The sequence below is a fragment of the Bos javanicus genome, chromosome 17 (assembly GCF_032452875.1).
Source record: "Bos javanicus breed banteng chromosome 17, ARS-OSU_banteng_1.0, whole genome shotgun sequence".
Taxonomy (NCBI): domain Eukaryota; kingdom Metazoa; phylum Chordata; class Mammalia; order Artiodactyla; family Bovidae; genus Bos; species Bos javanicus.
Window position 1 is genome coordinate 18,302,314 of NC_083884.1, and position 25,366 is coordinate 18,327,679.

The 25,366-nt window shown below is 42.5% G+C and overlaps 1 protein-coding gene across 5 annotated transcripts in view; it reads left to right on the forward strand.

Moving 5' to 3' along the window:
* MAML3 (mastermind like transcriptional coactivator 3) overlaps positions 1-25,366 on the forward strand; it is a 459,812-nt gene that overhangs the window by 179,388 nt on the left and 255,058 nt on the right. The window contains exon 1 of one of the 5 annotated variants that reach the window (XM_061384149.1): positions 1-25,366. This exon is cut by the window's left edge and continues 35,101 nt beyond it; it is cut by the window's right edge and continues 4,357 nt beyond it. The exons of the other annotated variants lie outside the window; for them this stretch is intronic. The gene's annotated coding sequence lies outside the window, so the exon portion shown is untranslated. 5 annotated transcript variants of the gene reach the window in all.

Sequence of the window (25,366 nt, forward strand, 5' to 3'; positions counted from 1 at the left end):
CCGATTCCGTGATGATACATTTCTCTGAATTTCTGTTTAAGAACAGAAGAGAGCACAGAATATCCTTTTAATGCTTATCTGGAGATTTAATCTAAATGTTCCTAATTAGCATTACCAATAGGAACTGAATGTTCCAAAGCAGAGCTGGACTGCATTTTTAAATAATGCAAGTCAAGGGTTTTGGCTTTTCTGCTTAATCTTATGTGAAAGATACACTTAGACTAAAAAAGCTATTACTCTTTCATAATTTGGTGATCTCTGTCAGAGATGATTTGTTGTTGTTCTTGTTGTTTAGTTGCTAAATTGTGTCCAACTCTTTGAGACCCCAAGGACTGTAGCCCACCAGGCTCCTCTGTCTATGGGATTCTCCAGGCAAGAGTACTGGGTGGGTTGCCATTTCCTTCTCCAAGGGATCTTCCCAATCCAGGGATCAAAGAGATGTATCTCCTGCATTTCCTGCACTGGCAGGCAGATTCTTTACCACTGAGCCACACGGGAAGCCCCTAGATTTAGGACAGAGGTTTTCACCTTCAACACTGTTGACATTTGGGGGTCAGATAACTCTTAGCTGTGGGGGCTCTCCTGTGTATTTGTAGCGTCTTTGGACTCTTGTCTTCTGGATGCAAGTAGCTCCCCCCAGCATCCCACAGTTGCAACAACTAACATGTCTTTAAACGTTGCCAAATGCGGCCAGGCGAGGGGGGGACGTGGGGAGACAAAATCACCCCCAGATGAGAACCACTGATTGAGAGCTGATTTGTGGTGTGTGTTTAAAAGGCAGAAAAATAAATATAGAAACAAACTTAATTATGCAAATACCTCTGGGAAAAAATACTGAATTTCTAAAGAGGTAATAGTAAAATCTGAGTTAGCAGAAGTGTGGGGCTTTCGTGTACAGCTCCTTTCCTACATATATACACCGTCTGGATATACCTTCTCAACTGCACTTGAGAAATCATTTCAAGAAAGAGAACCATCCAACTTTTTTCTCTTCTGAAGATATCGCATGTGATTCCAAATAATATTAGATGACTGAATGTTACTATACCATGGTTTAATAATTTCTTAAAGAAGATATGAATAAGACATCAGCTTCACATAGATAGTGTTTTCTTGCTGTGAGTCTAGTCAGATCCTCCCACCTGCACAAACTGGTAATGGCTATGTCACAAACCCTCTTGCTTTTGCCAGTTCCAGTATGTTTAATTACACCAAAGCCGATGTTTGAAAGATTTATTATCATCCGCATCGATTACTATTTTATGGGAGGAGAAAACACAATAAAAAGAAAAGGAAAACCCCAGAAGAACCGGCTCTGTCTTTCCTGCATTGTATTTTGTGTTCCTGAGAGCTGATGAGGAAGAAATTGTGAAATGCGGGGTGAGGTTTGCCTTGTCATTCAGGCTGAAGTTACCTTAAAAGGAAAATGTGGCATGCTGTATATATTTCTTCCTTCCTTCTCTTTTACTTTCCTTTCGGTCATTCTCAGAATTAAGAGAGAATGTAAGCAGGGAGAAAATTGCCATCAATTATGTTGAGAAACAACTGAAGTCAAATCCAGCTGATATTTGTTTGTACAACTATGCACCATTTTATTTTCAGTGCGTTTCCAGTTCCTCTTTTGCCCTTGAACCTTCTCCAAACTCCCATGGTGAATATCTTTCCTTTAATCCATGCCTGCATGTTGAATTCATGAACAGTCCCTTTGGGTTATGATCTGATCCCTCAAAGTCAGCCCTTTCACTCTTCCCATGGCCCTTCTTTTTTTTTTTTTAAAGGAAGTAATTATTTTATTAGTTAGTTTTGGCTGCACTGGGTCTTGTTTGTTGCTTTGCACGGGCTACTCTCTAGTTGCAGGGCACAGGCTTCTCATTGTGGTGGCATCTCCTGTTGTAAAGCACAGGCTCCAGGCGTGCGGGCTTCAGTAGCTGTGGCTCTCAGATTTAGTTGCTCCATGGCATGTGGAATCTTCCCGGACCAGGGATCGAACTAGCGTCCCTTGCATTAGCAGATGAATTCTTATCTACTCTACCACCAGGAAAGTCCCCCATGGCTCTTCTTTAGTTCCCATTTTCATAACTTCACCCTCCCACAATGATAATAACCTCATAAAACCTACTCCCCCCACCCCGACCTTGCAGTTCAACCTGTGAGATTCATTGGCCTCACACTTTTCCCTTGTATTTGTGCATTTATCCATGCAGGTCCCATTTGGGGCCAGACATTGTTCTAGACTCTGGAAATGCAGCCATGAGTAAAGCAGACAAAAATCCCTGCCCTCATGGAGTTTACATTCCACTCAGGGCAAGCAGGGAGGGTTGCATATGGAGACAGACATTTATAAAATGAATAAATGATAGCATGTGATAGAATATGATAGATGCTATGGAAAAACAAAGTGGGAAGGGTAATAGGGAGTGTGTGTCTGTGTGCATGTGTGAAAGTGAGTGTGTGTGTGTTTCTGTACATGGAAAGAGTGGGCCTGGTTTAAAATGTGAGGGACTTCTCTGGTGGTCCAGTGGTTAAGACTTTGCCTTCCAATGAAGGGGGTGGCAGTCTAATCCCTGGTTGGAGAGCTAAGATCCCACATGCCTCATGGTGAAAAACCCAAAACATAAAACAGAAACAATATTGTCACAAGTTCAATAAAGACTTTAAAAGTGATCCACATTAAAAAAATCTTTCAAAAATTAAAACAATTTTAAAAAAAGGTGATAGGAAAGGCTTCACTGAGAAAAATGACTTTTAGGCAAATACACAAACAGGTAGCCCAACATGTAGATACCCAGGGAAAGAGCTTTCCAGGCAGAAGGAAGGCATGTGTAAGAGCTCAAAGCATGTTAGGTGTTTGAGGAAAGGTCTGAGAAGGCTGGTGTGGGGGAGAAGTAGGAGGTATGGTGAGAGAGTTCACGGTGTTGGGAAAAACAGATGATGCAAGGACTGCAGGGACTTCAGCCTTTATCTAGCGAGACGGGTTGCTGGATAATCTGAGAAGTATAGTGTGTTCTCTGTGTGTGTGTGTGTGTGTTAGTCGCTCGGTTGTCTCTGACTCTTTGCGACCCCATGGACTGTAGCCCACCAGGCCCCTCTGTCCATGGGATTTCCCAGGAAAGAACACTGGAAAGAAAGAAAGATGGTGCCAAGTTGTGTCCGACTCTTGCGATCCCGTGAACTGTAGCCTGCCAGGCTCTTCTGTCCATGGAATTCTGCAGGCAAGAATACTGGAGTGGGTTGCCATTTGTTGCTATTTCTTCCTCCAGGGGATCCTCCAGACCCAGGGATCAAACTCTGTCTCTTGCATCTCCTGCATTTGCAGGCAGTTTCTTTACCACTAGCGCCCCCTGGACCAGGAGACAGTGTGCTCTGACTTACAGGTTAGTAGCATCATGTCATCAAGTCAGTACTTGCCCTGCTTAAACCCAGCACTTGACAGCATATAATCCCATTATCCACAAACTCCTCAATCTCTTGGCCCCTACTCACAAATTGTCCCACTCATCCTGCAAAAGCCCTCTGCACTCTCAGTAAAAAGAATGATCCCCACCTTCTTCAAATTCTACTTGTCCTTCAAGTCCAAGCTGAAGTTTCTGCTTTCCCAGAAAACCTTTGCACCCCAAAATTGATCTCTCTCTGCTCTGTCTTCCTGTGGTACTTGATCATTTGTGTGTGTCTGAACTTGATCGTTTACTGTCTTGCCTTATTTTCAAAGCAGGTCTCATAGGTATTATACCAAAAGATCTAAGGAACTGAAGACCTAGAAGGGCCTTAGGAATCCTCTGTTCTGACCCCTTCATCTTGCAAATGAGGAAACTGAGGCTCAGCAGAGTTTAGGACATTTCTCAGATTCACTTAACTGATGGTTAATGTGTAGGAAACAGCCTTTTGTAATGGCATTATACACTCATTAGTGAATGACACCATGCCATGCACTTCTCCAAAGTTCCCTATAATAGTAGCTAATATAGTACTTATATAACAGATGCTTATTAAGTTCAAGTCAATATAAAAGTAAATTGATTTTTTGTTTCTTTGTTTTTAAAGGACCAATATAGCCCCCTAATTCCTCAACCACATCTTGAACTCACAGACATTCTGATGCAGAAAGCCATGTAAAATGCTTGTGTATTTTCAGCTGTGGATTTTAAGGATTTGCTTGTGAATGTAGTTAGATGAAAGAATGAAAAATGTTGCCTTTCTTGTAGGTATTTATTCTGATGAAATGGTATCATCCCTACATGATACAGCTATTTTCAATATTTGAATAAGATTTATCAAAGCAATTGAGATTAAAAATAATTTTTAAAAAGTCATTCTTTATCCAAAAGGGAAAGACTAATCATGGCTGAGTCCCATCCACTGAGCTATTTCTTTGGATAATTATTGGTTTTGATAGCAGACATGAACTTTCAATGTGTATAGATGTTGATCTGTTAGGGCAATTTCAGGAGACCTAGTTCATCCTGTCACCCAGAGGTGTCTTTGTGAAGCACAGAGTTTTCTTGAAAATATGCCTCCATGTGAGGGCAATGCTTAAACCCTGTTTCAGTAATAAGTGCACAACCAAATGAAGTGGTTTCCAGGAGTCTGTTGTCCAAAACATAGACTGGTTACACTTAACCTTACACACCCACCCAAACAAATCAATAATGATTTTCCAGTGTTACAGCCTTTGCCAATATGTTTAGCACTGTTTTGAGTTTGACGTACGTATGATCAAAACAAAAGACAGAAGTATGGAAGGTGAATTCAGTTGCTATTCATGTGCAGCAGCCAAAGCAAAGCTCCTGAGGTTTGAAATAACTTGTGGAGAAATCCTTCTGGTTTTGGAGAACTCTTTTAAAGCCTAGTATTCTAGTATTAGTGACCCATGGTCCAACGTTATGACTCGGTCAGTTAACTTAGCTGACCATATCATGATGACAGTAATGCTAAGAAGGAGGAAATTCTTGATTGAACCAAGTAGCTTGATTTATGGCTAGACTCTTAACTAGTCATCTAATAATGAATATCAGTGGTCAAAAATCCAAGATAAAATATAAATGGCATGATAAAAACAAATGACAGAAGTATGGAAAGTGTCTCACAGTCTCGCTGGAGGAGAATCCAGATATATTGGGTTGGCCAAAAAGTTTGTTTGGGGTTTCCATAACATCTTATGGAAAATCCAAACATTTTGGCCAACTCAATATATTCATATAAGAGATGAAATGAAATTCCTGACATTTTGTGCATATTCTAGGGAAAATATTCTTTGTGGTCTTGCCCTGTATGTTTATATATCTGTATCTATTGTTTGCTGCTGCTGCTAAGTCACTTCAGTCGTGTCTGACTCTGTGCAACCCCATAGATGGCAGCCCACCAGGCTCCTCTGTCCACGGGATTCTCCAGGCAAGAAAACTGGAGTGGGTTGCCATTTCCTTCTCCCTATTGAGATACTATACTCAACTATACTCAAAAATACTGTAATTGAATGTTGTTCCTTTAGGATTGTCAAAAGCTTCATACATTTATCTTTATCCTTAGGATATAGACAATTCCTCTTCGGAAATTTTCTTCAGAGTTTATATTTGTTTCCCTTTTTTAAATTGAGATATCATTTACATAAAATAAAATTCATGACTTTTTAGGGTACATTTCTATGAATTTAGATAATGCATGTATTTGTGTAACTACCTCCACAATGATGATATAGAACATTTCCATCTTTCCCCGAAGTTCTCTCATTTTAGTACCTTTGTGACTATTATTATTATTATTATTTTTGGTGGCACTACTTTAGTGGATTAGACTTTTGTAGGAACTGAAAAGTGTAAGGAGCTATATCCAGTGGCTGAGAGTTAGGAGATCACATGGAGTGATTTGACTTTGAGTCAGAAACAAGATGTGACTATAGCGTCATGGCATCTGCTTTCTGACGAGGCTTGTAAACTGGTTCTGACAGTCACTTCAGAGATGAATTCCAAAACCATTTTGAGCAATGGATTACATCTATCTTGTCATAAACGCTGATGTCTCCCAGTGTAGCTGCTGCTATAAAGGATAACGCTTGTTTGGTTCCTTAATAGACCCCTGGTATTTACAGACTGAACATATTGTGTATTTTAAAGAACCTAAAAGATCTGAGAGAGGAAGAAATTTGTAACTCTGCAAGGCACAGGTTTGAGTCTCAACTCTCTGAGCTGGATGGGTACAAGAGTAAGTGGGTTCCCTCGTGAGTGAGCCCACTGCAAATCACCCCTGTTGCGCAAAACTGACCATTGTAAGGATGTCTTCTGAGTTTGAAGGAGGTAATTTTCCTAGAGTGATAGAAACAGGGTGTCTTTATGAGAAATGACTCCCCAAAGAAAGTTAAATGGAATACTGGACATGGAAATGGAGAGGGCTAAGAAAGTAATTTTTCTTAACCAGTAAAATGGAAGCGTGGATGGCCATTAATGAATTTATTATATGGAAGTAAAAAAATTTTAATAGTCTCAGAGAACAATTGGGCTAATGCAAAAAATAACTCCTTAAAAGAGAAACAATTCAATAGGGATTGAAGAGATCCCTTACGTTTTTGGTCATGTTTATATTACCGTGAAGCACAAGGCAAATGATATGCTATTGTATTTCTGAGTTTTGGGATTTGTGAAGATTGAGTGTTACTTCTGTAGGCTCTGTTGTGTAGTTTAGATACCAGCATCATTGTCATTGTTGTTTAGTCACTAACTCACGTCTGACTCTTTTGTGGCCCCGTGGACTATAGCCTACCCGGCTTCTCGTCCATGGGATTTCCCAGGGAAAAATACTGAAGTGGGTTGTTGTTTCCTTCCCTAGGGGATTTTCTGGGTCCAGGGGTTGAATCCGAGCCTTTCTACATTGGCAGGCATGTTCTTTACTACTGAGCCACCAGGGCAACCCATCAGCATCATTTATCATGGTTGTATCTCGTGTGTCCAAGAATAGGGGGTGAGTTGACATTTGAAATATAATCTGTTGCCCTAGGGATGAAGAGAGTCCTTTGGGTACTTTTGGTGGATTAATGTATCAATACAGTCATTGGATTGGCAGTTGATCAACAGAGACCCAGTAGGCTGGTGTCGAGTCGGATCTACAGTGCCATTTAATTCACCCAGAGGGTGTGGTGGGGAGTGTTCATAACTGGGAACGTTCATTCAAAGGGAGTGGAGGCTAGTGGCAGTCCTTCTGAGGACTAGAGAGGAAAACAGATTTGAAGAGATGCAAACTAACCCCAAGGTCCTTAAAACATAGATGTAGATTCTAAGGCTGCCTTAGCATCAGTATGACAGTTTCTAATGACTAATATAAACCCAAGATAGAGATTCTTATTTTCTCAGTAATCATGGGACATTCCGTGTCTTTATCTGGAAACTGGAAATTGCAGAGTAATTTAGATGTTCAACTGCCTACTGTACGCGTAGTCCCCTTCTAGGCCTCTAGAAATAGAATGAAAAGGCACAGGTTCTGCTCATAAGGCAGTTGTGATGGTGAGAAGACAGTCATGAAAGTGAACCGCAAGAATTCCATGCAAGTTGCTGTAAAGAAGACAGGTACCAGGCACAATTAGAACCCAGGAGAACCAGTCCATAAGACTGTCTCAGTTTTTATTCTGTTCTGTGAAGAGTATGCAGACTTTTAAAAAGTTACTCCATAAACAGAACAAGTTACTCTAAAACCAAAAGGATACCTTTTCCATGAAGCTCTGGAAAAGGCAGAACTATTGGGATAGAAACCAAATCAGTGGTTGTCTGGAGCTGTGACATCCTTCTGGTGTGATAGAAATGTTCTGTATCTTGATATTGGTGGAATAACAAGGCTGGATATGACTATAGCAAACTCCAGATAAGGAGAGTGTTCAGTTCAGTCACTCAGTCATGTCTGACTCTTTGCAACCCCATGGACCGCAGCACGCCAGACTTCCCTGTCCATCACCAACTCCCAGAGCTTACCCAAACTCATGTCCATTGTGTCAGTGATGCCATCCAACTATCTCATCCTCTGTCATCCCCTTCTCCTCCCGCCTTCGATCTTTCCCAGCATCAGGGTCTTTTCCAATGAGTCAGTTCTTCACATTAGGTAGCCAAATTGTTGGAGTTTTCAGCTCCGGCATCAGTCCTTCCAATGAATATTCAGGACTTACTCTGTGTGAATTATACCTCAATAAGCCTGACTTAAAGTAAAAGGGAAAAAAAGACTGTCTCAAGATACTTAACATTACCTATACCATGATAGACCTTTTTCCCTGCATTTGGAGAAAAAAATGATACTAAGACCCTGAGCAATTAAATGACTTTCCTAGTCATCTGTCATCTAAACTCCTTGGGCATCTTCCTAACCTCCCTCTGCTTCCTAATCTCTTGATTGTCTCATCCATTCTTAAAACCATTGCTCTGTTTCCCTCTTTGAACTCTGAGGGGAACCTTATTGCCTATAGAGTGAGTCCAAAGTCCCTCCCGTATCTCAGAGCCACTGTCTCCTTTCCTCCTGCCGCATTCCTCCACAAACTAGGGTTCAGTACCCTGCCCTCTCTCCAGCCTTCGCTTCGTGTGGCCAGCATTTCCTGCTTCCAGCTTTTCCTCATGTTCCTTCTTGCCCAGTTTCTTTCCACCTGTCAAAATCAATGAATGCCTTCAAAACTCAGCTCAAATGCTACCTGGTCCCCCAAGCCTGCTCTGATTCTCCCAGTTCAGTTATTGATTCCTTGCATCTCCACAGTGCCCATTTGCAGACCGCTCCTGTGACAATAGTTGCATTCTGCTTTGATTATGCTTAGTGTTTATAGTTCTAGCTCTTTCCCTAAATTCGAAATCCCTGAAAGACTTAGGCTGGGATTGCATCCCTCATTATCCATTTACCTCAGAGCCCAGAGTTAAATAAACCTTCACCCATCACTGCTAACTATTGCCCATAGTCAGATGTTAGCAGAAGATCCATTCTAAAAACCTGGTTCTTCTGATCTATATCAAGATTTTAGGAACTCCAAGACATTTACCTAGCATATATCCAGTCCATCAGTGGCTTCATCCTGCAGAAACTTCTTTGTGACTCCGAGGTGCAAAATTGCCTGTGTTGTCATGGCTCCCGACATTTCCAGGGGCAGTCAGGTTGCGGGGTAGTCAGGATGGATGTGTTTCTGTTGAGTGTAATTTCCCTGTCTACAGTACACCCTATGAATATTTGAAGGAGAGTCTGGAAGCTGTTTCCTGTGAGGGCAGTTAAGTTGAAATGCAAGAAGTAAAGATTAAGGAATATTAACATAAAATCTGTATTGTGAATTCTTTTACATAAATATGTTACCATTGTAGGGAGAAGTGGTGTCAGGGAGCTTTTCAGATGTCTACATTTTCATACCCAAATGAAAAGTTTGTTATAAATTATGAAATGTGGAAATTCTTCATCCTTATAAAGGTCCTTGACTAAAGAATGTGCTGAAAGGAGATACTGTGTGTGTGGTTCATTTTTCCAAGTATAATTTTCTGATGCAAGAATGTGGGGCAGCAAAAGGAAGCAGAGGTGAAGTCAGGAGTGACTGCATCCACCTCTCATCTATCTATCTGAACTGTGTTATGAGAACTGTGCACAAGTCAGTCCATTATCATCATCGTACTGGGGGGTCTGGAAGCAGGAAGGGGGTTGCAGCCATCCCCCCTTACACTCTGCAGGTCAGGGAAAGATCCCAGTCATTAGCATGTTATCATGATCTGTGCTGTGGGTTCACGGAGCTTTCACCTGAGGATTCCCTTTTACTGACCAGCTGGCCCTTCTCCCTCCACCTCCTCCTCACCTGGGCTCGGGCCACCCAACATCCTTTACCTGTTTCTCTTGCCCGAGTTGGCTGTCTGGTCTGGTTTAGAGTCACGTGTCTGAACACTTCTGGACAAGTCTTGGGCCACACACTGGTCGGCTTGCTTTCCCAGAATAGGAAAATGCTAGTAGATGAAAGCATGGGCAGCTTCCTTGTTCTCCACTCTTCAGCAGGAGGGGTTTGCTTTCTGTAATCCCCACAACCACTAAATATTTGAAAATGAGGGAGTAGTTAAGGCCAACCTCAGCAGGTCTTTTTGAGTCTTAATGTCTCCATCTGTGAAATGGGGGGTAATAAAACCCACTTCATAGGGAATTTTTGAGGATTAAGCAAGTCAATGTAGGTATAGCACTTAGAAGAATGTCTAATAAGAGTGTCTGATAAGCTCTATAAAAGTATCAAGCTATGGTTGCTGTAAGAATGGCTTTGCCTGCTGCTCAAGAATTCAGTTTATGCTAGTTAGAATGAACTTGTTAAGAGGGATCAGCAGCCTTCTTGACTGGAGGAGAAACTGAGGCGCTGAGAAAAAGTAGCCAGGTTATGGAAGTCAGATTAAGTTTGTATCGCCTGACTTAAAATGCATATAAACTCAGCTTGGGCCTCTGCCCAGCCTCTGTGTATTCTTGAGGAAACACAGACACATTAATGTGAACCTAAAATCAGAGGGAGCTCAGGGAGCGGTGTGTCTGCTGGGGTGTCTGTTGGGAAAGAGCAGTTGAATTTAGATGAGAGCATAGCAAGGAAGCAAATAGAGCAATGAACCCTGAATGCAGTTCAAGGCCGGCCACGAGGCAGGGAGGCTCCATTCCCCTTTGCCCAGGTGTTTGAAAAAATCATCGCCACACCTTTGCCAACCGGAATCCAGTCCCGCACACACTGTGATTTTGCAATTTGCTTGCATTGGTGTTTTGCTAAAAGCTTTCACTTTTAGATGCCCTCCAGAACCTTTCAGACCTGGCAGAGAGAACCTCTCTCTCATCGCCTTCCGCATGCAGCCTCAGAACATCAGGTTTCATTTGAGAAACTGCTGGGGATAAAGAATTGTGTGTGTGTCCATTACATTTAAAGAGGCATGGGCTCCGGGCTGTGCAGGAGTATAGAGTAAGATTGTACTGTATTCTAATGCCAGCTTACGTCTCGATCCCTCTTCCTTCTAGTGTTTCCCAGATGCTACCAACAGGAAGGGCACAAATGCAGAGGCAGATAGGTGACCTCAGGGAAAGAACTGGACATTGAACAGGGGTGATCCTTTCACTGAATGTCTCTAAGTGTCTCCCTTCCATCTCCTCTCCTTCTCCACTTACTCAGCAGCGAAGAATCCCCAAATATCAGTGAAGCTTCCCTCACGGAGTTCTTTGCCATTGCTGCTATATTTTTGTCTATTTGGGTTTTTTTTCTCCGACAGAGAATCTAAGGATTTTGCTCTTAAATGAAACAGAATTGAATTTATTCCCAATTGTGTAAAATGGCATGGACAGTCATTCGTTTACCAGATAGATCTCTGTCCCATCTATTTCTGTGTCCATGGTCACTCCGCATATAGTCATCCCATAGAACTTGTATTCTTCACGTCTCTTGTTTCGTGTCTTCATGAAGCATGGCTACTGTACTTGATGAGTGGCGAGTTGAGAAGTCTCTGTCCTAATCATTCAAGAATACCAGATATAGGGAATACTTTTTCTTTCATGATGAACATTTTTGTCACTGTGAAAGTGTGTTAGCCAGTCTTCTGATTAATGTAAAAATTTCTGTTAAAAAAAAAAAACAAAACACCTAGGTCTAATTTAGTGGTATTAAGTTTGCCCGTCTGACTCTGTTACACAGTGATCATCGGCCAGAAATCTCTAGTTAATGCGAAGCTTAGCTGGCAGTCATCAGACACTGGTAAGAAACATCCAAGATAGTAAAAGGCTTTCGCTGGCTAACAGATTCATCCACAGGAGTGGTAAGCCCATCCCATTAATAATCCTGTCAAACTAGAGATGAGCCTGGTGCATTTAAATGCATTTTAGGAAAAGGAAAGGCATGGACAGATTCTGCTGTTTTACCTTTGATGAGCTGACTTCCACCATTTTTCTAACATGAAAAATCCTTGCATGTTTCTAGTTGCTAACATCTGGCAAATGGCAGGGGGCATACTGTACTGCGTTCTGCATGTGTTATAACCTAATGTGTTCCTCCTAAACGGGGTTCTCCCTAAAAAGATAATTTTAAAAGTTCCAAACCTAGGATGGCTTGGCAACCTATATTTTTGAAGACTTAATAGGTGCCCAGGGTACACAATTCAAAAGACACAAAGTGAGCAGGATGGAGGCAAGCAGGAACACTCGATTAGAAGCAGTGTCTTTCCCCTGATTTGTTTCAAGCAGTATTTTTTCATGTCGGCTGCTCTGCCAAAGTCATTTGCGCTCAGGGTGGTGGGCAAGTGGTGGTGGCTTTTTGTTTGCTTGGTTTTGGCTTCCGCTGATGGAAAAAGACATGAGTGTAGTCCTGATGCAAATGTTTTTCTTCAAGTTAATTACATTACTTGGTTAGATATTTTTCACCAATTCCTCCCTCCCCTCATCCTGTGAGCTGTAGCCTTCTCTGCTTTTGTTTTCTTATAAGAAGCTCATTGGCAATAAGCAGGTGAATGTGGGTAAAAATACGAAGCAGTTATGTAAAGAATCTCAGGTGGACTAAAAGCAGAAGGAAGGAATGATATATTAGAAAGAGTTGTGTACATTAAATGTGCAAAAAACACATCTATGTTACAAATTTTTGTTTAAAAATGCAGTTTTCTCATTCTAGTGTCCTTTTTAATATAGAATAGTTTTTTTAACTCTTTATTGAATTTGATATAATATTGCTTCTGTTTTATGTTTTGAGTTTTTGGCTACAAGACATGTTGAATCTTAGCTCCCTGACCAGGGATTGAACCTGCACGCCCTGCATTGGAAGGCAAAGTCTTAACCACTGGACTACCAGGGAAGTCCCTAAAATAGTCTTTAAATTTGAAGAAAATAATTTTGGATATAGGGGAGGAAATAAAACATGAAGTTGTTGTCGGTCTCAGAAGTAGTGATGCTGTGCTAAGTCGCGTCAGTTGAGTCCAACTCTGCAACCCCAAGAACTGTAGCCCACCAGGCTCCTCTGTCCATGGGATTCTCCAGGAAAGAATACTGGAGTGGGCTGCCATTTCCTTCTCCAGTGGGTCTTCCCGCCCCAGGGATCAAACCTGCATCTCTTATCTCTCCTTCATTGGCAGGCGGCGTCTTTGCCTCTAGCGCCACCGGGGAAGCCAATCAGAAGTAAATAGTGGTAGGGGACAATCAAAACCATGAGGATGGTGAGTTCAGCCTTTTCTGCAGATGCATTGGCCACAGAGGCCGACTGAGCTGTGTGTCTTATAGTCCATGAAAGGAAGCGCGTGGAATGAGCCAAAAACGGGAGAGTTCAACTCTCAAGGTCATATAGAAGAATTCTGAACTTTCAGCATGTTTGTGTCATTAAAATCCAAATGGCTTGCTTTATAAGATTTTGTGGTGATTATACAGATTGCGAGACTGTCATTAAAAAAAAAAAAAAACAAAAACTAGCAGGGAGTTATTTTTGGTGTATAAAGACACAAGGGCTTATGGCCTTCTTCTGTAAAACTGTAAAAACATTTTAAGAAACAAGCTTTTTTGGAATGATAGAATACTTTCAGCCCTCCTAGATTTTTATAATTTAATTATGAAAACAACAGTGATTTCTGTCTTCAGGGTCACTTGTTATTGTGTACCAAAGCTGACTCATAGGTTTGTGATTACGCACATTTCTTTCTAGTATTTTTCTTCAGTAAAGTCAGGTTGGTTCTTGAAATCGGCCATAGTGGTTGTATTTACACCATAAACGTTGGCAAAAGCTACATACCTGGGATTTTTTTTTTCCTGGAGAGCTGGTTATTAAATATTTACCAGCATATCACTGGATATAAAGCCTAATTGAGTTGCATTAGTCAAGATATGGAAGAAATCCAAAATCAGTAGAATCACAGAATCAAAGTTTGAAATTCAAAAAATGTCTTAAAGGGGTAACAAACTTAGTGGAATAGAACCAGAAATGTGGCGTTTGGGGCAGTTACCACAATACTTTCCACCAGTTGTAAGAAATATGTTTTTTTGCTATTCAAAGTAGCTGATGGCCTGGTCTTCGCTTTTTAAAAAAAAAAAATTAGAGTATAGTTGCTTTACAATGTTACATTAGTTTCTGCTGTACAGCAAAGTGAATCGGCTCTTTGTGTATATATATCCCCTCCTTCCTGGGTATCCTTCCTATTTCGGCCACCACTGCACATCGAGTAGAATTCCGTGTTATACAGCGGGTTCTCTTTAATTATTTCTTTTATGTGTGTGTGTGCGTGTGAGTGTGTGTTCAGTCGCTCAGTTGTGTCTGACTCTCTGTGACCCCATGGACTGTAGCCTGCGAGGCTCCTCTGTCCATGGGATTTCCCAGGCAAGAATCCTGGAATGGGTTGCCATTCCAGTGGATCTTCAGGGGATCTTCCCAACCCAGGATTGAACCTGTGTCTCCTGCATTGGCAGGTGGATTCTTTACAACTGCCCCACCTGGGAAGCTCCACGCAGTAGTATATAGATGTCAATCCCAATCTCCCAGTCCATCCCACCCACATCCCTGCCTTGGTGTCTATACATTTGTTGTCTGCATCTGTGTCTCTTATTTCTACTTTGGAAAGAGGTTCATCACTGCCATTTTCTAGATGCTACATATATTCATTAATATATGATATTTTATGTATTTCTCTTTCTGATTTACTTCGCTCTGTATTGCAGTCTCTAGGTCTTGCCACATCTCCCCAAATGTGGGTTTTACCATTTGGGATGGAGTTACGTGAACTATATCTTCATCAAGTGACTATCAGCCACAGGGCAGGAGACCTCCATTCTATAACAGGAGCTAAGATCTAGCTCCGTATTAGATGGTGCCTCTGAAGAGGCTCTAACAGTTACATGACATTTTTTCCCTAACCTCAAAATATTACTAGTTATAATAGCTAATATTTTATAAATATAGAATTTGAAGTATGAGGAGACATATAGAGTCAAAATAATAAAAATTAGATCACTGCACACACACACACACACACACACACATGCACCCCGACCACCACTTACCTATTTTCCCTGATGCCCCCCTATCATGGCTGAGGCACTTTGAAGGAGAATAGTTACTTCTATTATTGGGATTCTTTGAGCTAATGGACAATCTGACTCCTGGTATAATGCCATTCTACTAATATATTTCAGGTTCTTTACACAAGGGATTATTGGCCAAGGAAAATAGAAAATGTATATCTGTTTTGTTGACAATTGCTTCCTGCAGACTTCTCGTTGTCAGTCATGTAGCCAAGGTATTGTGGTTCTTGCTTTTGGCCAAGTGCAATCACTCTCCCAATCACTAGTCCGTATACCCTTGCTACTCAGAGTACGATCTATAGACCAGCAGTTTTGGCACCAACCAGTAGCTTGCTACAAATAAAGAATCTTGGGGACCATTCTAGATCTACCGAGTCAGAGTGTGATTCACAAGATCCCCAGGTGATTTGTGTGACCATTAAAGTTTAGGGAACACTGCCTCCCTATTTAGGGAACACTGTTCACTATCTGAAGAGCTCTTTGAAGACTTTTTGAAACTCATGGTGGATTTAAGACACACAGAGAAACAAACTAGAAGTTTGGATAAATGGTGGAAGGATCAATTTTATTCCCTTCACCTGGTTCTAGTCTCGCATCACAAACTTACTCGCAGAGATTAAAAAGAAAAGAGCACAGCAGTACCCCAGCATAGAGAGAGAATAACCCGGAATTTCCAGAGGGAACCATATTTTTTGGACTATTTGACAATTTCTAAAGCTTGATTTTACCTGCTATCCTGCTAAGATGGCAGATTTACATTAAGTAGCACTTCTCGTTCTCATTTCTTCTTCTTCCCTGTTTCTTGATTTTTAAAATTAAAGTCTTTATTTTGGAACAGTTTCAGATTTACAGAAAAGTTACAAAGATAGCACAGAGTTCCCAGTTACCTCATGCCCATCCATCTCTCTGGATCTTTGACCAGAGTTGTATTTCTGCTTCTCCCTGATTGGCAGAGTTTCCTGGCTAAGGAAGCAAAGTTACAGCACCTAACACAAATAGTATTTGATTAAGGCTAATTACAGTGCTGTCACATACAAAGGGGAGAAAAGAAAGCTGGCTTTTTCAACCAGCAATGAAATAACCTGCTGTCTATCTACTGACTTAATAGCTTTAATTGCCAGAACATAATCAAGATCTGGTGAATTTGTTTGAACATATCAGCAGGCACCAAATATTTCCATGAGATCAAGTTGTATAACTAGTTGTGCTCTAACTCAAGCAGAAATTGCTCTGACAAAGTGAGCTTTGTAGCCTAAAAGGCAACAGCTGTTGGGAGAGGCCCTATGTTCTGATGATCTGTTATTAACACTCTCTGGATTAAGAAAGTTGTAGGTTTCAGAGGGCTGCCTGAGATGAGCAATAACTCTCCAGCACGTTTGACTTCTTAGTTTGCAGGATGAATTCGATCAGGAGTGTATTTACACTTCATGAGGGCTTCCCTGGTGGATCAGTCGGTAAAGAGTCTGCCTGCAATGCAGGAGAGCCAGGTTCCATCCCTGGGTTGGGAAGATCTCTTGGAGAAGGGAATGGCTACCCACTTCTGTATTCTTGCCAGGGAAACCCCATGGACAGAGGAGCTACAGTCTGTGAGGTTCCAAAGAGTCAGACATGACTGAGGGACTAACATTTTTACTTTGGAGGTTCATGAAATTTCCCATTTATTGAGAACTATTTTCTAACAAGACATAGCAAAAGTGGGCAACTCTTTTAACAGACTTGGTTACTACACTTCAGACCATCAGTAAGAGTCATACATGAAAGTAACCGTTCTTCCACATTTTATTGACTTCTACTTTCTGGTTCTTAGAAATGTAGAACCAGAAATTAAGACTCCTGTAAGGTAGTCTACTTCCAGGAAGCCAGACCAGGAAGTGAATCTAACACATGATTTTGAAAAAGGGAGTCCCAGACTGGGTCCATCTGGAGAACTTGCAGAGTCAATCGCATCTGATGGGTTCCTCCCTACCCTGTTCAGATACTTAGTACCTGCTTCAGGATAATCCAGTGGAGGGTTATCTGTTAGTGGCTAAATATGTGCACCCTTGAGCTTTCTGAAAATAAGATGTTCAAGTGAAAAGAACCCCTTTTGTGTAATAGTAAGAATAATTCCTCTCCTATTTAGGAATTGAATTCCTCGGAGGAATTGAAACTTTTTACCAAAAAGCACCCAGCCAAAAATGGTCTCAGAAAAAGGTAAAGGTGGGTGGTGTTTTCTTTTTTTTTTAATCTATTTTATTTTATTTTTTTAATCTATTTTATTTATTTGGCTGTACGGGGTCTTCATTGCAGCATGCAGGGTCTTCGATCTTCATTGCCACGTGTGGGATCTTTCGTTGTGGCATGTGGGATCTAGCTCTCAACCAGGGATGGAACTCAGACCCCACCCAACCCCCGCCTCAGGACACACGCACGCGTGCACGTGCGTGCACACACACACACACACACACACACACACACACACACTGGACGTGCAGAGTCTTAGCCACTGGACCACCAGGGAAGTCCCTAGGTAGTGTTTTCTTAACCTCTAGAAACAGAGATGAAATTGCAGAGGCAACAAGCAAACCCAGTCACTTTCCCAGAGACATTCTTTTTCAGGAGGGTGGTTGTTGTTAGGGGATGGGTCAGTGGAGAGGTGACAGCCTCTGTCACCCTGCAACCTCGGTTCTGGGCTTGCGTTAGTGACAACTGCCCTCTAAGAAGGTTGCATGCCTACAACAGACCTGTCTGCTGGGTGACTCCTGGGTAACTAGTAGACTGAGCCATAGGACTTGAATAAAAAGACTTGGGCTGGGGAGGAATCCCCCCCGTTTCTTCTCCTCTTCCTTCTTTCTCAGCTAGGCTCTTCTGATCTCTCTGCCTCTGGCATTTCCTCACAGGCCCTGAGAGGCTGTGGCTCCTGTGTGAAGCTGCTAAGGGACTAAGAAAGCTTCTTGTGGTTCATGCTCACATGTGCAAAGAGCCTGGCGTGTTGGGAGGGAGGGCCGTAGGAAGGGGCAAAGTCTGAGGGTTTGGCTTTTCAAGTTCCTACTGTTACTTTTTTTTTCCATTTTCCTTTGCCTCATCTACTAACTCTTTGAGGCCGAAGAGGCCCAAAGTGAAGTCTGTCCTAATTTTAAACTTGCCTCTGTGACTGCCCTGTAATTTTCATTCCACAGCCTAAATTGGAACATGTCTCCGTAGGTTGGGCTCAGAGCATCTCTTTCAGTGAAGGTTTAACAAATTACCCTTGATACAGCAAAGGAATTTCAGCATCAAAAGCCAGGATTCAGTCTTTGTCAGAAGACCACCTTGGGAAGAGCTTTGTCCAGTTCTAGGAGGTCGTGGGGGAAGAGGGGTTAATACACCCATTGGCTACTGCCGGTCATCTCTTAAAATAGACACATTTCAGCAGATGCCCACAGAACAACATGATTGTATTCCTTCTTTGGCAGGAGGAAATTTGAGAAAATTTTTACTGAGATTATCTGACCCAGATTCTTTGCACAAGTACTTCCAAGGTTTGAGCTGTGACTTTGCCCATGAAGATTATGTAGCTCTCATTTTCTGTGGAACTCAACTCCTTATCTTCTTTCCACTATGTGGGCCTCTTGGAGTGACCTCGGACCACTGTGAGCTCTCCTTTCCTCTGAATTTCCAGAACAAGCATAACTTGGATCTCTGCAGCTATCTCCAAATAAATGATGCTCTCTTTCCATTTTGTATGTGTCCATTACCTGCCAGGGGCTTCCCAGGTGGCACTAACAATGCAGGAGACATAAGAGATGTGGCTTCATCCCCCTGGAGGAGGAAATGGCAACCCACTCCAGTATTCTTGCCTGGGAAATCCCATGGACAAAGGAGCCAGGCGGGCTATAGTCCATGGGGCCGCAAAGAGTCAGACCCAACTGAGCACATACCTGCCAACCAGGAGTGGGTTGAGATTTATAACACAATCTTAGTGAATGATGCTTCAGTTAAGTAATTATTATCCACTGTAATGATATAAGAGTCAGGAATTTTCTTAGCAGTTTAATCATGGGTACTAATGGCCTTAAAAAGTTCTCCCATTACAAAGATGGAATATTTATACTTCCTCTACATAAATCTGCCTTACAAATAGAAGATAGATTTCTGTTTACCAAGGAACATGGAAGAAATCAGCAGTCATTATCCTACTTTTTCTCCAATAACAGTCAATGTTTTTCCAGATTAGTCCAATACAAGTAACTTGTTCATTTCCTTCAGGACCCAGACTGCCTCAGAAACTTCAATACCTGCCAATGGCTGAGGCCCAAGAGACTCCGACAGTCATGAAAACTACAGCTGGCCACTTAGTTTTCTAATTCTATGAGCACACCTGAGCTCTGATCTTGAGGGTTGCCTTCCTTTCTGCCATGGAATGGTACCCAATATGAAGGAGATGTCTTTTTTTCATGTTTTAAAAAAAAAAAAAGATTCGTAATTTAATTGGAGGATGGTTGTTTTACAATGTTGTGTTGGTTTCTGCCACACGTCAACATGAATCAGCTATAGGTACACATATGTCCCCTCCCTCTTGAAACTCCCTCCCAGGGAGATATCTTGAATCCTATTTTGCTATGGAGGCCTCAGAATAAGGATTTCAGCCTGAAGGCAGCCCCACAAACTGAATCCCCATGGACGCAGCCTCAAGAAAGCTATGAAAGGCCCATGCTTTGGGCATCGATCTATGGGCTATATGGTTTCTACAGGTAGATGTCAAAAACTGGAGACTCTGAGATTTCACCTTATTCGCAAGTTACGCAGTTGACCGCCTTTCTTTATATAGGTGATGTTGTTAAAATTCTCTCGTTCTGCTGAAAAAGACCACCAGTGAAAAATACATGTGTGGTTGCTGTACTCAGATGGTAATAGTCTGATCCCCAAAAGGCCAAGCTCTTCCTTTCAGTCCTCACAGAGACTTGTTAGCTCCATCCTGGGGAAGAAAATGGTCTAAGAACTGTGAATTCCAGCTCTCGAGCAGGATAGCCATCTTACAAAAGTGTGCCACTGGTCCCAAGAGAAGTCAATAGAGGACGATGGATATGCTGGCATGGATCCAGCACTGCTGCAAGAAAAACAATGCAAGCCCAGCCCTATGAAGTAATTAGGATCATTGTCATCTGTGTGAAGGACAACAGAGTGTTACTGTTATCGTGCTCCTGATACTGGAGGTTTTCCAGGGCCCCAAAGCAATAGGTACTTTAGTCACATTGGGAAAACGGAGGAGTGGCCCTATCGGCTACAGAACTAGCAAGATGCAAGACCTGAGTGTGACGACAGACATCGATTCACCTCTAGTTTCGCCATCAAGTGACTCTCTTGACCAGACTTTGTCAGATCCGCTTCTTCTACATCTTCCGTTCGTCCTGCTTACATGCCACTGTCTCCATGAAGCGTTCACCGATCCTCCCCCTGCCTGAAGGAGTCTGCTCTTCTTTTGAGTCAGATTGATACTCTCTGACAGTGTAATTCTCTACCTTAACATGTTACTTTTATGTGTACACTTAGTTTTTTTTGTATTTATTTATTCAGCTGGGTCAGGTCTTAGTTGCGACGCACGGACTTCTCTACTTGTGGTGTGCAGGCTCTAGAGTGCACAGTCTTGGCTTCCCTGTGGCATGTGGGATCCTCGTTCCTTGACCAGGGATCGAACCCACGTCCCCTGCGCTGGAAGGCAGACTCCCAACCACTGGCCCACTGGGGAAGTCCCTATGTGTCTATTTTATGTCTCATCTTTCATGCTCGACTGTAAAGTCCCTGAGAGTAGAAATGCTGCCGTGTGCATGTACATATTCTCCACGTTGTCTTCAGTACAGAAATCACACCCAATAAACCTGTAGTGAAAGAATAAAGGGATGAACAATGACAGAATACAGACGTAGGTAAAGCATCTCTAGAATCAGCTGTGGTAGCGACGTATCTAAAGCTTTGCTGACAGAAAAGGGTCCACACACACAGCTCCCAATAGGTGGATTCAGAAATACACACGAGGGGAGAGACACAGATGAAGATACTGACAGATGAAGGGTTGTAACATCATTTGACTCCTTCCACTGTGTCCAGTTCTTCTCACAGAAGCTTTTCTCTTCATGTTATTTTTGTGATCAGGGTTGGGTATTGTTTGTGGAATTTGCTCAGGAAAACTTAGTAATTTTCCAACATAGTTAATATTCAGATATGAAAAAAAACCTCTTACAGTTTAAATGGTGAATAGATGCTAATTTATACATATATACTTATGCTCAGAATGCCTAATTAATGATCTTCCGTGTCAGTCATGGGTATGTTAATGAACTTCTTTTGCTCCTGTGTCATAATTACATTGCTCCTCTCTAGCTTGAGGTTGGAAGAACATTTTCTCTGTGGGTTAGCAAATGATGCAAAATAACAGCAACAAAACAACTAACAATTACTCAGTGATTCGTAAGTTTAGGGAATGTGGAAGTATATGATCATAACAATTTAGTATGAGACGATGTAAAGACAGCCAAAAAAAGATATTGGCTATTTTCATAGTAACTCTCCATTTGCTGAATTAAGAAAAGGTTTGCTTGATGTGCGGGACTGTCTTTCTTTGGTCCGGTCAACTGACCATCTTTCTTACTCTGAGGACAAAAAGCCTTTGTGATAAAGGGAACTCCGTCCATAGGTGTTATCCTATATTTAGCTCTGTTCTATTTCTCAGGACCCAGAAGTGCCAGCTTCTGCCTCCCTTCCATAGTGTTTCTTTTGTCTGCCTTATTATTGTATTTGGTTTCTTCCCCAAACTCTGGCATATTTTTCAGCCACAAACCTTCCTACTTTAATCCAACAGAATCAGGTTGGACTTGGTGCCTAACTTCATTTTTTGGCTCTGTGACTTTCAGTTCAGTTCAGTTCAGTCGCTCAGTCGTGTCCGACTCTTTGCGACCCCACGAATCACAGCACGCCAGGCCTCCCTGTCCATCACCAATCCCTGGAGTTCACTGAGACTCACGTCCATCGAGTCAGTGATGCCATCCAGCCATCTCATCCTCTGTCGTCCCCTTCTCCTCCTGCCCCCAATCCCTCCCAGCATCAGGGTCTTTTCCAATGAGTCAACTCTTCGCATGAAGTGGCCAAAGTATTGGAGTTTCAGCTTCAGCATCAGTCCTTCCAATGAACACCCAGGACTGATCTCCTTTAGTATGGACTGGTTGGATCTCCTTGCAGTCCAAGGGACTCCCAAGAGTCTTCTCCAACTTTAGGTGAGTTAATTGACCTCTCTGAGCCTCTGTTTCGTCACTTGGAAATGAGGTAAGAATACTAATTGTTAGAAAGGATAAGATGATGTATGGCAGAAACCAGCACAATGAAAAGTGAAAGGGTTAGTTGCTCAGTCATGTCCAACTCTTTGGGACCCCATGGACTATAGCCCTCCAGGCTCTTCTGTCCATGGGATTCTCTAGGCAAGAATACTGGAGTGGGTTGCCATGCCCTTCTCCCGGGGATCTTCCTGCCCCAGGGATAGAACCTAGGTCTTTGCCATTGCAAGCAGATTCTTTACCATCTGAGTCACCAGGAAAGCCCAAGCAGCATAATATTGTAAAGCAATTATCCTTCAATTAAAAATAAATATGTATTTTTAAAAGTTAAGGACACCTAACTCTGAACCCTTTCTGCAATATATAAAAAATGAAGAAATAGGACAATGAAGTGAGTCAAAGTGTCTGGAGCCCATTGCGAGGCACGTAGGAGGCAACAGGATTGCCCCTGTTTTCCTTCCTGTTTGCCCTCCCACCCTGAGTAATGCAGTGGTTAAGACTACGGCATCTGGAGGTAGACTGTCGGGGTTGAACTCCCCAGTTCTGCTGTATCCCTGTTCTGTGACCTCAGACCAGTGACTTAGCCTTGCTGTGCCTGAGTTTCTGGGTATCTCAAATGTCAGCGCTTGGCATTTAGTGAGTGCTCACAAAAAGGCAGCTGTTACTATCTGACAGTCTGAGCAGCTGGGTGAAAACAGCCCTCTGCGAATCCGTCTTTGGATCGGTGTCATCCACTGTCAGGGTCAGGAAGCCCTTCTCCTGCGTTAAAAGCAGGGTGCCTCAGCCCTTTGTCAGGGACGGCGGGGCGCACAGACACGGGCCCTGCTTCTAGATCTTCTCTGTGTGGAGGCCATCTCCTCCATTTCCCCTCTCCTCTGGGGAGAAATCTGTCTTCTTTGTGAGAGGAACACAAGAACAGGTTTGTGCTACCCTCCTGAGTGTGCACGGCGCTCCCTGTCTCTGTGCAGGGCTGGAGTGTGGAATGCCCAAGCTCTGCGTTCCTCCCCTGTGCTCCCCCGCTCCTCCCCTGACAGGCTGTGCGAGGAATCAAGGGCTTTGTGCCAAGCCTTTCACTTGGGGCCTCTATTTTTCCTTTCTTTTTATGCCAGAGGCAACTAGTTGAGTTTGCTTGCTGGAAGGAAGGCTTCTGAAACCATTCAGCGAACCCTGACATTTTTAAGATAATGAATTATTCTCCAAGTGGTATCAGAATCTGACTTTTCATGATCCAGATCTATCGGTGGAATGTATTGCTTGGCTCTTTAAGGATGACAAAGCTGCGAATACAAATAGCTGACCCCCCAAATAAGCAGTCAGATTTAGCCTCTTAAGCTGTCCAGACAGACCCACAGCAGCAAGGCTGGCACTTTACATCTGGGCTTGTGATTTACAGATTTCAGAAGACTTTCAGAAAAACTCATCTGATCCTCAAATATCCCTGACCGGTAAACATGCCGGCGGAATATGTTATCCCCATTTTACAGTTAAAAAACAAAATAAACCAAACAAACAAAAAGCCAGAAGCTTCAAAAGATTAGGTGACTTGTCTACTAATGACATCAATATGAAGTCCAGTGTCCTGATTAGAACCCAGAGATTTTCAGCCAGTAGCTTTGATGAATCAGAAAAGGCAAGATTAACTTACAGTATCCGGTTGTAACTGCCCCCTATCACCCGTTGGCCCCACTGGCCTAACACAACAAATGTTGCTCCTGCCACACTTCCAGCTTGAGGTTTGTGGGAGCGGGTGTGCATGTAGAGGCTCTGCTCCCCCTGGTCACTCACGGATCCAGGCTGACAGAGGCTCCACCAGCTTCCGACACTGCCATCTCCACATGTGACCTCAAGGTTTGCTGCAGCAAGGGAAGAAAAGGTGCAGAATTCATAGCAGCTTTTCTCTGCTTGTAGCTCATTGGTCGGATTAGCTGCATGGTCTCAAATTAACTACATGGGAGCCCGGGAAATCCTCCCATACACTTAGAAAGACAGCAGAGCCCCAGAAATCTCCACTACAGGCTTTTAGGTGGTCAGTCCATTTAAAGACTGTGCAGTGCAAGGGCCCCATTTTGAATTAATGATGCTTTCTAATAAATGCATCTTCCCTGGTGGCTCAGATGGTAAAGAATATGCCTGCAATGCAGGAGACCCCAGTTTGATCCCTGGGTCAGGAAGATCCTCTGGAGAAGGAAATGGCAACCCACTCCAGTATTCTTGTCTGGAGAATTAATGGAATTCTCCAAAGGAGCCTGGCAAGCTAAATACTGTAACCTGGGCATTTCATTTCTTTGGGAAGGATGGAAAGAGATAAGGCAAATTTAAACAGCATCTGATGTATGAGGCAGTTGCCAAAAAGAAAAATGAAATAATTTGTAGTCACAAAAGGTTATGCTAACATTTCTCTTTGTTTTAAATTTTAGCTTTATTGAGGTACAATTAACAAATAAAATTATAAGGTATTTAAAGTGTATATCGTGGTGATATGATATACATATATATATACATTGTGAAGGGCTTTCCTGGTAGCTCAGCTGGTAAAGAATCTGCCTGCAATGTGGGAAACCCTGGTTCGATTCCTGGGTTGGGAAGATCCCCTGGAGAAAGGATAGTCTACCCACTCCAGTATTCTTGGGCTTCCCTGATGGCTCAGACGGTTAAGAATCCACCTGCAATGTGGGAGACCTGGGTTAGATCCCTGGGTTGGGAAGATGCCCTGGAGGAGGGCATAGCAACCCACACCAATATTCTTGCCTGGAGAATCCCCGTGGACAGAGGAACCTGGTGGGCTATAGTCCATGGGGTCGCAAAGAGTCAGACACAACTGAGCTAAGTGCAGCACATAGATAGTGAAAGGATTCCACTCATCTAGTTAATTAACATCCATCCCTTTACATTTTCATCTCTCTTTTTGGTGAATATGCTTTCCCTTTTGGGGCCTGATATTTTAAAAATTAGAATGTTCTCCAGAAAGTAAGCAGAAAACTTGTGATCTAAATGTATTGGTCTCCCTCCACTCCCCTCTATTTTATAGAGAAACTTTCAGATTAAAAGAATTCTTCAAATTATTCCTTAGAAAATATCAAGATTTACTTCTAAGATAT